Source organism: Ceratotherium simum, chromosome 8 (genome assembly GCF_057802395.1).
Source record: "Ceratotherium simum simum isolate JZ-2026a chromosome 8, ASM5780239v1, whole genome shotgun sequence".
Classification (NCBI taxonomy): domain Eukaryota; kingdom Metazoa; phylum Chordata; class Mammalia; order Perissodactyla; family Rhinocerotidae; genus Ceratotherium; species Ceratotherium simum.
This window is the reverse complement of record NC_141907.1, coordinates 15629552-15643102: the sequence shown is the minus strand read 5'-3', so window position 1 is coordinate 15643102 and position 13551 is coordinate 15629552. Positions and strand designations below refer to the sequence as shown.

General features: G+C 38.5%; 1 long non-coding RNA gene across 3 annotated transcripts in view; it reads left to right on the top strand.

Moving 5' to 3' along the window:
• The window catches only part of LOC147916403 (uncharacterized), a 332266-nt gene that overhangs the window by 146469 nt on the left and 172246 nt on the right, over window positions 1-13551 (top strand). For 2 of the 3 annotated variants that reach the window (XR_015552884.1, XR_015552883.1), the window contains exons 3-4: window positions 2335-2448; window positions 10130-11686. The exons of the other annotated variant lie outside the window; for it this stretch is intronic. This is a non-coding gene — a long non-coding RNA (uncharacterized LOC147916403). Of the gene's footprint in view, window positions 1-2334; window positions 2449-10129; window positions 11687-13551 lie in introns of those variants that run through there. 3 annotated transcript variants of the gene reach the window in all.

The window sequence follows — 13551 nt, the reverse complement described above, 5'->3', positions numbered from 1 at the left end:
AGTGGGGAAGATGTGCTTACCAGAAGATGAAGAAGAGAGGATGGTGAGCCCTCAACTTCTAAAACAGAAAATATTCATTTTGGCACAAGAGAATTTTTACTCTAGGGCAGCAGCTGGGTGGTTGAGTCAGGGCACTTTCTCTGATAGTTCAATGGATTGACACTTGCAATCAGAAAAGAGCAGATCATTATTACTGTTTTTTCTTCATATTCAATCTCATTCAAGAAGCTAAGGCAGCCATTTTGATGTGTTTTATTTCTTTTCAGAGAGGAAAAAGCAGATTTGAAGGACCATTGTGTGTGTTGTTAATCTTGTGCATTATATTTCAATAGTGCATTTCTCTCATTTCCCCAAACAAAGACATGACAATCCCTGGAGTCTTAGCAACTCGGTGGTTACACCTACTCAATTATGTATTTGGCTCACTTGCAGAATGAAGTAATCAGATGAAGCCTGGTACAGACTGGTTTCAAGTAGAACAAATATGAGTGAACTCATCCAAAAACAGGCCTGAGGAAAAAAAATTATCTCTTACTTTTATTGCTAACTCAAAACGAGCCAGAATTTGAATAGTGCCACTTCATATTCCACAACGGAATAGGAGTTGGGATACAAAGAACCAAGTTGAGGCAGAATTCAGAAGGTAAAAACAAGATGTGACTGGGGCAGGACCCAAGAAAAAAGTAGAAAACAGAAGTAGACAAGGAGCCAGAAAGGACCCCCAAATGAAGCAATCAATCATTCAGGAAACACACACAGGCGCTGGGAGTCTAGCAAAGTTTAGAGGATTAGGCAGAACTGAGGACAGAAGGCCTCACCAATGGGGCACATTTCAAAATGACGGTGTTTAGGGCCCAGCCAACTTCCTGTTTTGTAGTTGTTTTTGTGTTGGTGCTGATGTCACAGGTTGGATCAGACTGTGACTATGGCAGGAGGTGAGCTGTATTAGAGAAAGATGAACAACAGAGATGGAATATAGTGGAAATATTCCCCTTCTCACTGCCATTGACCTGTTTCTCCACATCAGACACACACACACCTCTCCCCCACCCCACCCCATGCATACACTCAAATCTCCTGCTTAATATCTACTTGTTTTTCAAAACTCAGCTGAACCATCACATTCTCCAAGAAGGCTTCCATGGCTAACCCTTTCTTATTATGAGTTCCCATGATATTCTCCCATCATATTATTTACTAATTGTATTTTATTTAACTGTTCATCTGTCTGCTTCCAGAAGCCAGGGACCATAAATCAATCACCATTGTATCCACCGGATCTAGAATAGTGCTCATTCAGTGTTGATTTTAATAAATCACCAAGTTTAAGCTGAGTTCATCTCAAATAGTAACACCAGAGTGATACCACTTGTGCAATGACTGAAAAAGAGTACAATGCCATTACTTTCCAGGCTTTTCCTTGTGCAAAATGAAACTTATACCCTTGGAACCTTAGGTACAGATTCTAAAATATTTTAATATATGTTTATATTATTTATGGGCAGATATTTTTTTAAATGAGTTCTGAAACACAAAGACTATATCAACAATTGAATACACTGTTTTGTATTTTTTAGATTAGATAATAAAATAATTTCCCAGGCATGATCTCATTTTTGTTTGGAAGCAAATTGTGGAAAGACAGACTTCTATGACATTAAACAAATCATGTCACCTCATATATAAAACAAGAGGGTGCATTCCTGCTCTATATTTCTATGGAGACACATGATCTTCATGATTCTTCACAGGCTTAGACAATTAAATAAACATGTATATTTTTTAAAGATTAAATGTTACATAATATATTATTGGTGAGCTCAGTTTTTATTTATAAATTTGTCCTTAATCTCTGATCACATTGGAGTCTTCCAAAGGATTATTCAAAATAAACACTCCTTTCTCTATTGCAGTAGTTCACACAATTTAATGTGTGATGAGAACATTTGGCTATGGACGGAGATTTCAGAACTTTCATCCTAGTGATTCTGAATCAGTTGATTGGGTGTTGAGCCCAGGAATCTGAATTTTTAGAAAGCATCCCAGGTGATATTGATTCAGGTCATCTGTCACAGACCATATTTTCAGTACCACTTTGTTTCCTTTCTTCCTGTCTTCTGTATATATGTCTCTTATTCTCCCTTGACTGTCTTTCAAGTCTATCACACATTGTGAATACAGTGGCTGGGACTTAAATAATACTCAGGAGATATTGACTAGAAAGGAGGAATGCATGAGTTAGAGAACGATTGAATGTGTGAATGAATGAATGAACATCTATATGTCTCTCCAAGGATTACTTATGGCTGTTTTTTTATCATTCCACATATTTAGGGACTGTCTAGCCTCAGGTCTAGGCCAGCACTAGCATAAACTTGCTGAAGAAACACCCCAGCTGAGAGTGTTGTTAATAAGTCCAAGAGAGAAGAAGACATGATCAGGAAGCAGGTAAGAAAGAGAGGGGCCCACAGAAGACTGTTAGCAGAGGCTGATGTCCTAACCCATAATAGACAAGAGCTGCCATTTGGAAGGAGCCCATGGGAGACAGCTGGTTCTTTGCCTCAGCCAATTTAGTTTCCAGTTAACAAAGTTACTGGCCATAAAAGAAATTATTTTCTGGGTTAAACTGGTTCAATTTGAATGTCTAGTTGGATGAGCTGCTGGTTATCTATAGTGGCTAGGAATCATGGCATGGAAACAAATCGTAGGTAATAATAATACAACTAAGCTGGTCTTACAAAAAACTTTGCATTAAAACAAAGAGAAATTAATATTTAGATTTTACATATGTTATGGCATAAAAAAGTGATAATACTAGGACATTAGGAATGATGTTTGTTGCTGAGCTGTGCCTTGGGTGTGTGGGTGTTACTAGAAGCCTCTGTGGGTTGCACCCCCAAAGTGTCTTAGAATCATTTCCACTGGTTGTTCATGGTTGTGTTACAGCACCTAATGGGTCTTGATCCAAGAGGATACCTGCTTTCTTTCCTGGTGTCACTACAGGTCCATCTTCAAGTTGGCTCTTCCTGACAGTGGAGGGCTGTTGGTTTTAGCAAGTGGCCTTCATTTTCCCCACCAGTGTTGAAGCCACCTGGTTTCTTTGCAGCTGACCTCTGAGCTCAGCTTTCTCCTTTTGACGTGGTTTCTGTCTATTACTGCTCCCTCCAAAGGGAGAAATCAAGGAGATCTTTTGAACAAAATAAAAGACCCTTCCACTCTCACTATCATTCAATCTGAACACTTCAGAAGTATCCTCGACCCTCTTTTTGCTTCACTCTCATTTACCAAGGCTTGCCTCTTAAAGTTGCTTCTTCATTTCATTCCCACTATTTTCACCTTGGTGCTAGCCTCGTTTAACCCATTCCTGAGCAATAGGCAATTGCAGTAGCTTCCCCATAGGTTTGCCTGGCTCTACCCACACTGATGAATCCCCTTCCCTATTCCAGAACACATTTTCAAAAACATTACTTTCCTCTCATCGACATTGTCATTGGAAATTTTCAGGTGAATTCTACCATGCTCAACTAAGTTGATTTTGACCAAAATTTACTGAACATCCATTACTTCCCAGACATTACTTTGGGACACATGGGAGATATGCAGGTGGATTATGGACTTAGCAGTAGAAATAGACTCATAAAGAGATGGTTAATGTGCAATGGGTAAATATAATGGCAGGGGTAGAGCTAGAGGTTGAGGAAAGACTTCCAGAAGAAGAGACGCTGCGATGAGTCTGAAAGGATAAATAGAAAATGGCACAGTGAAGAGAGCAAGGACATTTAGCAGTGGGTGCAGTGTGAACAGAAGCATGGAAGAGAGAATGGACAGAGTTCTGGAGGTAGTTTGAGGCTGAAGCAGATATTTCGATATTGGGCAGGGATGGGAAAGAGATATAACCAGAGAAGGGTCAGATCATGGAAGATTCTGTCTGTCAGGTTAAGGAGGAGAACTTTAGCATTATTAGAAGTTAGTCCTTACCAAGCAGTTCTCAACTTAGTTCTCATATCCACAGGATGGGTGGCAAGAGGGAGTGATACTTACTACTGTGAAGATGATATGTAAAGTCATAAGATAAATATGACCTTTTTAGATGACAAATAATTCACAATATTATTTTTATGTTGCAGTAAACAGATGTTTGTGGTATATATTACAAAATTTGTTCGAATTTCTTTAAAAACAAAAATTTTTAAAAATTCAGGCTTTCAGTAGGTTATGTTAGGTTAGATCCTATTATCTCCTAATCATTTGCTCTCTTGTGCTTTCAAGGATATGTAAGAAGAGGCTCAGAGCTATTGGAACTAATAGTTCTGATAAAAATGCTACTGGTCACTCTCTCTGGGGGGAATGAGCCTAATGTAGGCAGACGAGTAGGAGTCAGAGTTGTTCCTGACTCTGTAGCAATGCAAGTTTCTTGTATGCAATCATGCACATTTTTCTAGTTGCAAGGTTTATTACAGTCATCACATCACCAAATAATAAGTGATTTAAAAAAAATCAAAGGATAGCTAAGTCATAGTTAGATAAAAAACAAAGATAAATAATAATCGATAGTTGGATGGATAGACTGATAAAAGGTAGAGGGTATGAATGAAAGAGAAGTTCAGAAATACAGTACCAACTGGTGCTAGTCTTTCTTTTTCATGTGCCTTTGCATATCTCTTTTACTGTTACAACTTTTCTTGGCCTAAAAAAGAGATAAACTCAATTCTTATACCTCTCTGAATCCTTCAGAAAAAAACAATAAATTCTCTGGAATTTTTAGTGATTACTTTATGCATCACAAATTTGTTTCTTCTCACAGACAGTCTTGATTGTGGTCATATTTTCATTCGCCATAATGTATCCCTTCACCCAAGTTGAAAGACCATTGAGAACAGAAATATTATCTTACCCTTCACAGCCCAAACATAGCCTGGTACTGCATCTTGCCAGAGGCAGTGAGTAGTGGACTTCATGTGTAAATCATGGACTTTTCAGTTCAGTTCAATGATATGTACGGCATATACTGTGCTAAGTTCTGGTGATGTAAGACATCTAGAAAACAGTTCTGGATCTTAAGGCGCTTGCTGAATTCATTTAAGAATAGCCTTTAATAGTTTCTGTAATTTTATTTTGACATTCCCACTGGCGACTGGATATTCTCTAGAAATTCTTTTTATAGGGGTCCTGGTTTCCTCAAGAGTGAGGTATAGATGATAATATCCATAGCAGAGTGAAGCTGTTTACATTTAGCAATAAATCATATGAGAATTCTTCAAACAGGGAAGAAATTAGTACATTTCAAAGGTATTGGATCATTTCCCTCTAATATCTTGAAGTACAACTCTATCTTTTAAGTAAATGATATAATGAGTGATATAATTACTGTGGTCACCTTTTAATTATATTACTGATGTAATCCAGATTGAATTCTGGGAGATGTTCAATTAAATATAATAGACATTGATGCTTATTCATTAACAGCTAATGTCTATATTATAAGGGATGCATAGGCAGCAGATCCTGTATATTTTGCATTATCGTGCCGTATATAAAAAAAATATGCTTGAGCCCATATTTTGGTCTGGAAAATTTCTAGGATAACTGAATTAATTATTCTAATTATGTAATTAGAATAATTTACAATTGTAGCAGGTTATTTTTTTTAACTCTTCAAAGTGCACAAACTTCACATCCATTATTCAATGATATTTATAAGGATATTTATACATAGCTAAAATGCTATTTTATAAGTAGCATATGGATTTTTTTGACTGACTGATGCTGATATTAAAACATAAGGAGATGGAGGGGCTGGCCCGGTGGCGTAACAGTTAAATGAGCATGCTCTGCTTTGGTGGCCCAGGGTTTGCCGGTTAGGATCCCGGGCACGCACCTATGCACCGCTTGTCAAGCTATGCTGTGGCAGCGTCCCATATAAAGTAGAGGAAGAAGGGACACGGATGTTAACCCAGGGCCGATCTTCCTCAGCAAAAACAGGATTGGCATCAGATGTTAGCTCAGGGCTAATCTTCCTCACACAATAAATAAATAAATAAAAATAAGGACATGGGGGAGCCGGCCTCGTGGCATAGTGGTTAAGTTCACGTTCTCCGCTTCAGCAGCCCGGGCTTCGCCAGTTCGGACCCCGGGCGCGGACCTACTCACCACACATACAAAATAGAGGAAGATTGGCACAGATGTTAGCTCAGCAACAATCTTCCTCATGCAAAAAGAGGAAGATGGGCAATGTATGTTAGTTCAGGGCCAATCTTCCTCACAAAAAAAATAATAATAGAATAAGCACATGGAGTAGTTGAGAACCAGAATAATATGCTATGAAATCACCAGCATACGAGAAGAGGAAATGGATCTGTATGCCTTGGAAATCCACGTCCAGAGAACACTAGACACATCCAGCATCGCTATCTACAACTCTGCTGAATCTGAACTGGACCATGTAACCCTACTCTCTGCCCATCTTCAACCAATTTGATCTAACCAAGGCGTTCACTTAGCTAGCTTGAATAGTTAAATGGGATGGTTAAGTTTCTTCTATAAAAAATTTCAGAAAATTGAAATTGGAGCACTGAGAGACAAAGGTTAAGTAAGTATGGGTAGTTCCTGAATGATCCAGGGTAGAGAACCGTTTACAACCATGTGCACAGTAAGTACAAGAAACTGATCAAAAGTTCATAGAAACAGAAATAACTACGGATAACTCAAGGTGGCCCCTGAGAAAGAGAAAAGCAGTGGCAGACTTTACCAGTTGATTTCTCAGGTACCTGTCTCCCTTCAATTTTCCCATTCTGGCAGAGCAGTTTCTTACTCTATAGATTGATGATGCCAGATACTCACTTCCTCAGCCTCTCTTGTAGCTAGAGAGTAGGCATGTGGCCCAATAATGGCCAACAAACCCCAAGAAAAGATAAGAGGAACTTCCTGGAAAGATTTCACTCTGGTTAAACGAGACATAAGAAAAGAAACTGCTCTTCTTGCCCTCGAGTGGTGTTAGGTAAGGACATCATGCCTAGAACTATAGCACCCATTTTGTGGTGACAATCCAAAGGACCACAGCATACACACTGAAGATAGTAAAGTGGAAGCAAGAAAAGAGCTCTGGTCTCTGGTGATTTTATTATGTTTTGAATTAATCCATCTACAACTGACGTATCTTTAGATTTCTCGATATGTATGATAAAAGACATCCTTATTTTTCTAGCCATAGTACTTGGGCCTACAATACCTTAATAGCCATTAAGTGTTTCAATTCATAAATAGTCTTATGTCCTGATCTTTAAATCTCGAGTCAATCAATCTCCATGCAGCCTAAGCTGACCTTAGCATAAGTCTTCCGTGATTTGCTCTTGTATTCTCTCAAAACAAGCTCCTCCTGCCCCCTTTTTTTTTTAACTTCTTCACATGTGTTTCTACTCCTTGCAAATACATTCACCTTGACAAAAGCTTTCAGTAATGTATTCTTGAAGTTAAGAGCTTTGACTAAAATCACAACAGAGTTCAGTGGTGGTGCAACTGTAACCAGAATACAGGTTAGCCATGTGGGCTTCTCTGGTTATGTACCACATGCTATTTCAAAGATGGTTGGAAAATAGAGATGTCATTCATTGATGAACTATTCAATGCTATATAAGAAATGATATACTAACCATTGTAAGAATAACTTCAATGCACGTGGTGGCATCATTTAACCCACCATAAAACTGCAGCATAATACCCACTGAAAAAGGGTGCATGTGTTCAAAGAAGGAGATCAGAATGGAACCTGAATATATTCAATAACTATTTGAACTTTTTTGCAGGGAAGTCATTTAATACTTATCCATTTAGATCCCTTTAAAAGGCAGCTTCTCTCCCCAAAGCCTCTCTATTATGAACCTACAGTCTCCAGATTGCCAACTCCATTGTCCATAGAGCAGAGCATGCTTGGAAAAACCTACCAGATAAGCAAGTTCTCACAAGCCTGGGGAGAGATTAAGTATTGCTATGTGTAGTTACTTCCAGAGATGCCTTTGCTTCTCCCGCTTCACTGCTGCTGTGAAGTCAACAATCCTGGAAATGTGTTTTGAGACAGGGAGTTTTCAAAGTGACAGGCTTAAAAAATACAATTCACCTTTTGCCCTCCCCCTCCCAGCTGCAGGATACCAGGCCTCCTCAGAATTCAGTTTTGTAACTCTAAATATGCACCGAGATCTTAAATAAATAGGCTAAGCTATCCTCACCTTTCCAGTTGTAGTTTCTGGTCGAAATTCCCCCCTTTAAATGCAGAAGAGTAAATGAGAGTGTTTATGATTTTAACAACAGGAAAGCTATCTTTCATATCTCCTGGCTATACACTCTAATCTCAATTTTCTTATAAATTTGGAGAAATAATTAATAGCAGACTTGAATTGACTCCAGAATTTCATCTTACCTAAGCTGTGGCTAACTCAAACAGAGAGGAAATCAAGTGGAATCAAATGCATGGGAAGGGAAATCTGTCTTGATTGCTTCCCAATTTCATGGCCAGAAAGACCCGGGCAGCTCGGTGTAATGGAAAAGATAGGAGATCCAAGTTCTCATTTTGCCCCTGATACCAAGCAGTTTTATGACATTGGGCCTTAAACTCTCTGTCTCCTAATATGTAAAATTAGTATTTTAGACTCCGTAGTCTAGAGTTCTTGGTGTTCTTTTCCTTGATAAAATGTAATTCAATTTTTTTAAGGGAGAGGATAGAAAATTTGGACTCAGAAAACCTAGATTTGAAACGTTATTCCAAATTCCTCATGTATATCCTCTAGATACAAAAGTTAACTGCTCAGAACCTCAATTTCCCCTCTGTAGAATGGAAGTGATAATATCAGTACTGCAATTATGTTAGAAAGATGCAAGGACCTCACTTACGGAATTATATTTATTGAGTTATAAAGCATTTTATAAAAACTTTCTATCGCAATAACCAGCATAATTAGTAGTTTTTAAGAAAAAGCATATGAAATATAATTACTTTCAAAGAAGCTGTTCACTCAGCTTTTTTATCTAACTTGCTGCTTGAAGCTGGAATGTCTAGTTTTTACTTGCTAATTCCCAATCTGCATAATGAAAGGGACATGTGCAAAGGGATCATGAAGTCTAATAGAATTGTGGCACCTTCGGCCGCACCACAAATCATCCCCAAAGAAACATGCAATCTAGATAAAATGTAAGATCACTAGGCAAATGGAGCTTCAAGCCCCCAGCCTGTTTTTCCAACATGATGTCATGACTTAAACTCTCTTTATAGAGAAATGAGAGAAATCCTGGAGCTATCGTTGTAATTCATTGTGCTCATTTTGACTATTTAAGGCGTATTGTTGATCCTGCCAGTTATCAGATATCCAAAGGCAGTCTACATTAACAGAAGTAGGTGACTGCCCATATATTCCTTAGAATATACAAATTCTTCCCTCTAATCCAATTCCTTTCCTTCACTGGAAATAAAGGAAGGCCCTCCTTTCTCTAGTCCCTTGAAGTTTTTTATGCGTAAGTCATTGTAGCAGTCATCATATGATAACATAACTATACGCTTATAGATATAAGGTCTCCACTAGGCTTTGTGAGACTCAGTCTTTATCTTCTCTGTATCAGTGAGTGACTTGCAGAGTGCCTGGTTATGGTAGATGTAAAGAAAGATTTGATGAATGAATGAATGAAATTCCAGCTAGAGGTTTTTTTTCTTTATCCAAAGTTCAAATTAATTCTCTAAAAGAGGAAATATTCCTCCTACAAGAAGTCTCACTTTGAGTTTCTAGTAATCTTTTCATATCAGTGCACATGAATTTCAGATAATTTCCTGAGAGTCATGGTGAACAGGGAGTATGAGGACTGAGGAGTATATTGGAGAAAGCAACCATCGTTAAGAGAGTGGAGGCCCCCAGCAACACTCATCAACTCCTTTATCTCCCATCTGTTTTGTCCACATAACGCAGCTCTGAATTGTATCAGGTACAATTGCACAGGCTCTTGACTGAGCAAGAAGAAATATCTGCAGCTCCCATTTACAAACTCTCACTATGTGTTGGGACCTGTGCTAGGCATTTTATGTGAATTACCCTATCTACTCCTCATAACAACCCTAAAAGGTAGCAACTTTAAAAATTCTGTTTTCCAGATGAGGAAACTGAGGCATGAAGAAGTTTTTTCCGAAGGTCACTCCTCTGTTTAAGTGGCAAAATCGGGATTTGAGAGAGTCTGGTGCTCCTAACCACAAGCCTTTCTCGTTGGAACCCAGAAAAAGCATCTGAACACTGTGCCCACTGCTCCATGCTCAATGTTTGGATTAGTGATGCTGCTGCCAGGAACGTAACAGGAGCTGGTACAGGAACACCTCTGCATAGCTCTGGTCTAAAGTTCAGGCTGCGGGCAGATTGCAGCAGGTTGGAGATGGGACTTGCAGAGAATGTTTGTGTGTCCCACATGTTTGGCATAGCAGACACCCTCTGCTCTCTCAAACTTGGCTGAAAAGACAGAATGCCCTGGCTTTGGATAACTCCAAATTTGCACGTACTGTTGATATTGATGTTCTTTCATCTGGATGGGAATGACAGACATCTTTTGTCCGGATCTGGCAGACCTATGAGAGCAGAGTTGACTCTCCCTGAATGCAATGTAACCGCCAACTTCACAGACACCCCTAAGCTGTCTAAGTAATATAAATGCCCTTCTTTCCTTTGTCTCCACAATTATTCATAAAAATATTGAATAAGTTGAAATGCAATGTGATTTATGAAGCAGCTGAACTCCAAATAGTTCTGAATCCTCCTATTCCCCGTGAAGAGTGGGAGGGAGAACATAAGCCAGCTGGGGTAACAGGCAAGCATTCCACGCCAAAGTTGGGGTTCCCAGGGGCCTTAACTACCAACACAGTTCAGAGCCCCAAAAGGCAGAAGAGAGTCCAAGATAAAGCTTATCAAAGGGAGTTGAGAGTAAAATGCCAGAGATAACAAGTGCACCCTGAGTCCAACGAGGCAGAAGAAAAAACTAATGTTAAATGTAAGCACCGCATAGCACACATTTACCATGTGACATATTCTGTCCTAAGTATTTTTTGTGAATTACTTCACTTAATCTATGGTAGCCACTGTCATCCTTTATCAATGATGGGGCAGCAGATGCTGTGAGGTGTTGAGGATCTCCATCAAAGAAGCAAAGCAGAGAGGTGCCTGTAGGAAGCTTCATATCAAGTCACAGAACCTCACTGCCCATAAAACAGGAGTGACCCAGGAGTCTGTGCACACACTGATTTGAGATTAGTCTAAGGATGAGCCCTACGTGTGGGAAAAGAATGAAAGGAAATTGCCAGAGACAACCTCATTCATCGATGGAAAGTACCAGTTAGTGGATCTCTTTAACTTAGGGTGGAGGCAGAAAAACAAAAAGATTATGCTAAGGCATAACTAAGTCAGTCCAATTCACTATCAGGGAAAAAAAGTACAAAATATAGATTCTAGGCATTCATAAATGGGATAATAGCTTTTTATTGTTTATTTTTGAAATAAGAACACGTGTCCCCTGAAATGCTTTTTGCCATGAGATTATTGGCTCAAAGAGATGGCTTATCTTTTAGTTATTTTCACATTCTGTGAATGAGGGAATACATTAAATGAGATTTGTAATTCTCTTCTGAGGAAAATGAAAATCTTATTTGTTTTATTTATTTAAAATAATTCCACAGTTTTAATTTTATGTATTGTGTTTGGCGTGTGTTGTTATATTTAGACCCTGCACAAATTGTTAGCGACAGGCAGAATAATGGCCCCTAAAGATGCCCAAGTCTTAATTCCTGGAAGCTGTAAATATGTAACAATACATGGCGAAGGGGAATTAAGGTTGCTAATCAGCTGATCTTAACAAAGGGAGATTATCCTGGATTATCTGAGTGTGACCAATATAATCACAGGGTCCTTAAAAGTAGAAGAGAGAAACAGAAGAGAGGACTTAGAGAAAGAGATGTGATAGTGGAAATGAAGTCAGAATGGTGCTATGTGAGAGACTCAACCTGCTATTGTTGGCTTTGAAGATGGAGGAAAGGGTCCAGGAGCCAAGGAATGTGGGCTTCCTGTAAAGTTAGAACAAGCAAGGAAACAGATTCATCTCTAGAGCCTCCAGAAAGAAATGTAACCTGATGACACCTTGATTTTGGCCCAGTGAGACCTGTGTCAGACTTCTGACCTATAAAACACTGAGGTGATAAATTTGTATAGTTTTGAGCTGCTAAATTTATGGTAGTTTGTTGCAGCAGCAATAGAAAATTAATAGAAGGTAGAATCTTTTCTAAAGATGTTTCTTTTTTTATTTTTCTTCATAAAAAATCATGATCTGGCATTTAAAATTCTGAGACATTATTCTCATCCTCTAATAAGAGGTTACTACCTATCTGGAGGTAATGGAGGTAATAACCACTGGACAAGCCATGTGACACTGGGGTCTCCCTTTTGAAGATTAGAAAGAATAGGAATACTAACAATGACTCTCTCCTTAACCAAACTAGACAGGCTCCTCTGAGCCCCCTTTTTGACTAGGCCTCATCTTTGAGCCCTATCTTCAGCCTAACTAGTCCACTTGTAGCAAGAATCCTACCAAGTCAGTTTAACAAGAATCCCCCCACCTTTGATATCTGATCTCTGACCTGTCTTCAGCAAGTATCCTGTTAAAGTGGTTTAGCAAGAATCTCCTTACTCTCCATGTCTCCTTTTAGCAATTTTCTCACTCTGCTCCTTGGCTATAAATCCCCACTTGTTCTTATTGTATTTGGAATTGAATTTGGCTCTATAGTGAAGTATTTTTTGACCCTATTGCAATAGTTACTGAGTAAAATCTGTCTTTACCACTTTAACTAGTGTCTGGCTCTGGTTCTCGTGAATAATAATACCCAGCAACATGTCACACGTTCTTGATAGAATGCAGGTGATATATTTCAGCTTTTGACTATATCTGTGCAACACCAGAGCAAAAAGTTGAAAGTGAAGCACTAATGCAATTATATGTTTATTTTTTGTCTAATGTCTCCAACTGCTTTTTAATTTATTTGAAAAAGTTGACCAGTCATTTCAGCATCATGTGGGCCACAAGTTAGCTATTCAACCATATTGTTTAGCTACTATTTTTTTATGTGCTCAATAATAAATAAAATTTTAATACTTAAGTAGTCATTTCAGTTTCCATTATGAGCAATCTATTCAATTTAAAGAGAATGTGATGTTTTAATCAATCAATAGTTGTCTATGGAACTCTAGTGCTTAGAAGAAATCCAAAGCTTCATTCAGTCCAACACCCTATCCTGCCTCCTGACATGACAATTGTAGTCACCTGGGCCAAGAGTTAGTTAAATCACTTTTATTAGTCTTGAGGGTGACTGTTGCCTCATGTTATTCTATCTATTTGTCTCTGTCTTCCTGCATTTCTTATATGTGAACAGCTGATAACCTTCAATTTATTTCACAGGAGAAATGGGAGGTAATTAAATGGCTAAATTAAATTGCTCATATTCTAAGACAGTTGCTCTATGTCACATGAAATTATTACATCTTGTTT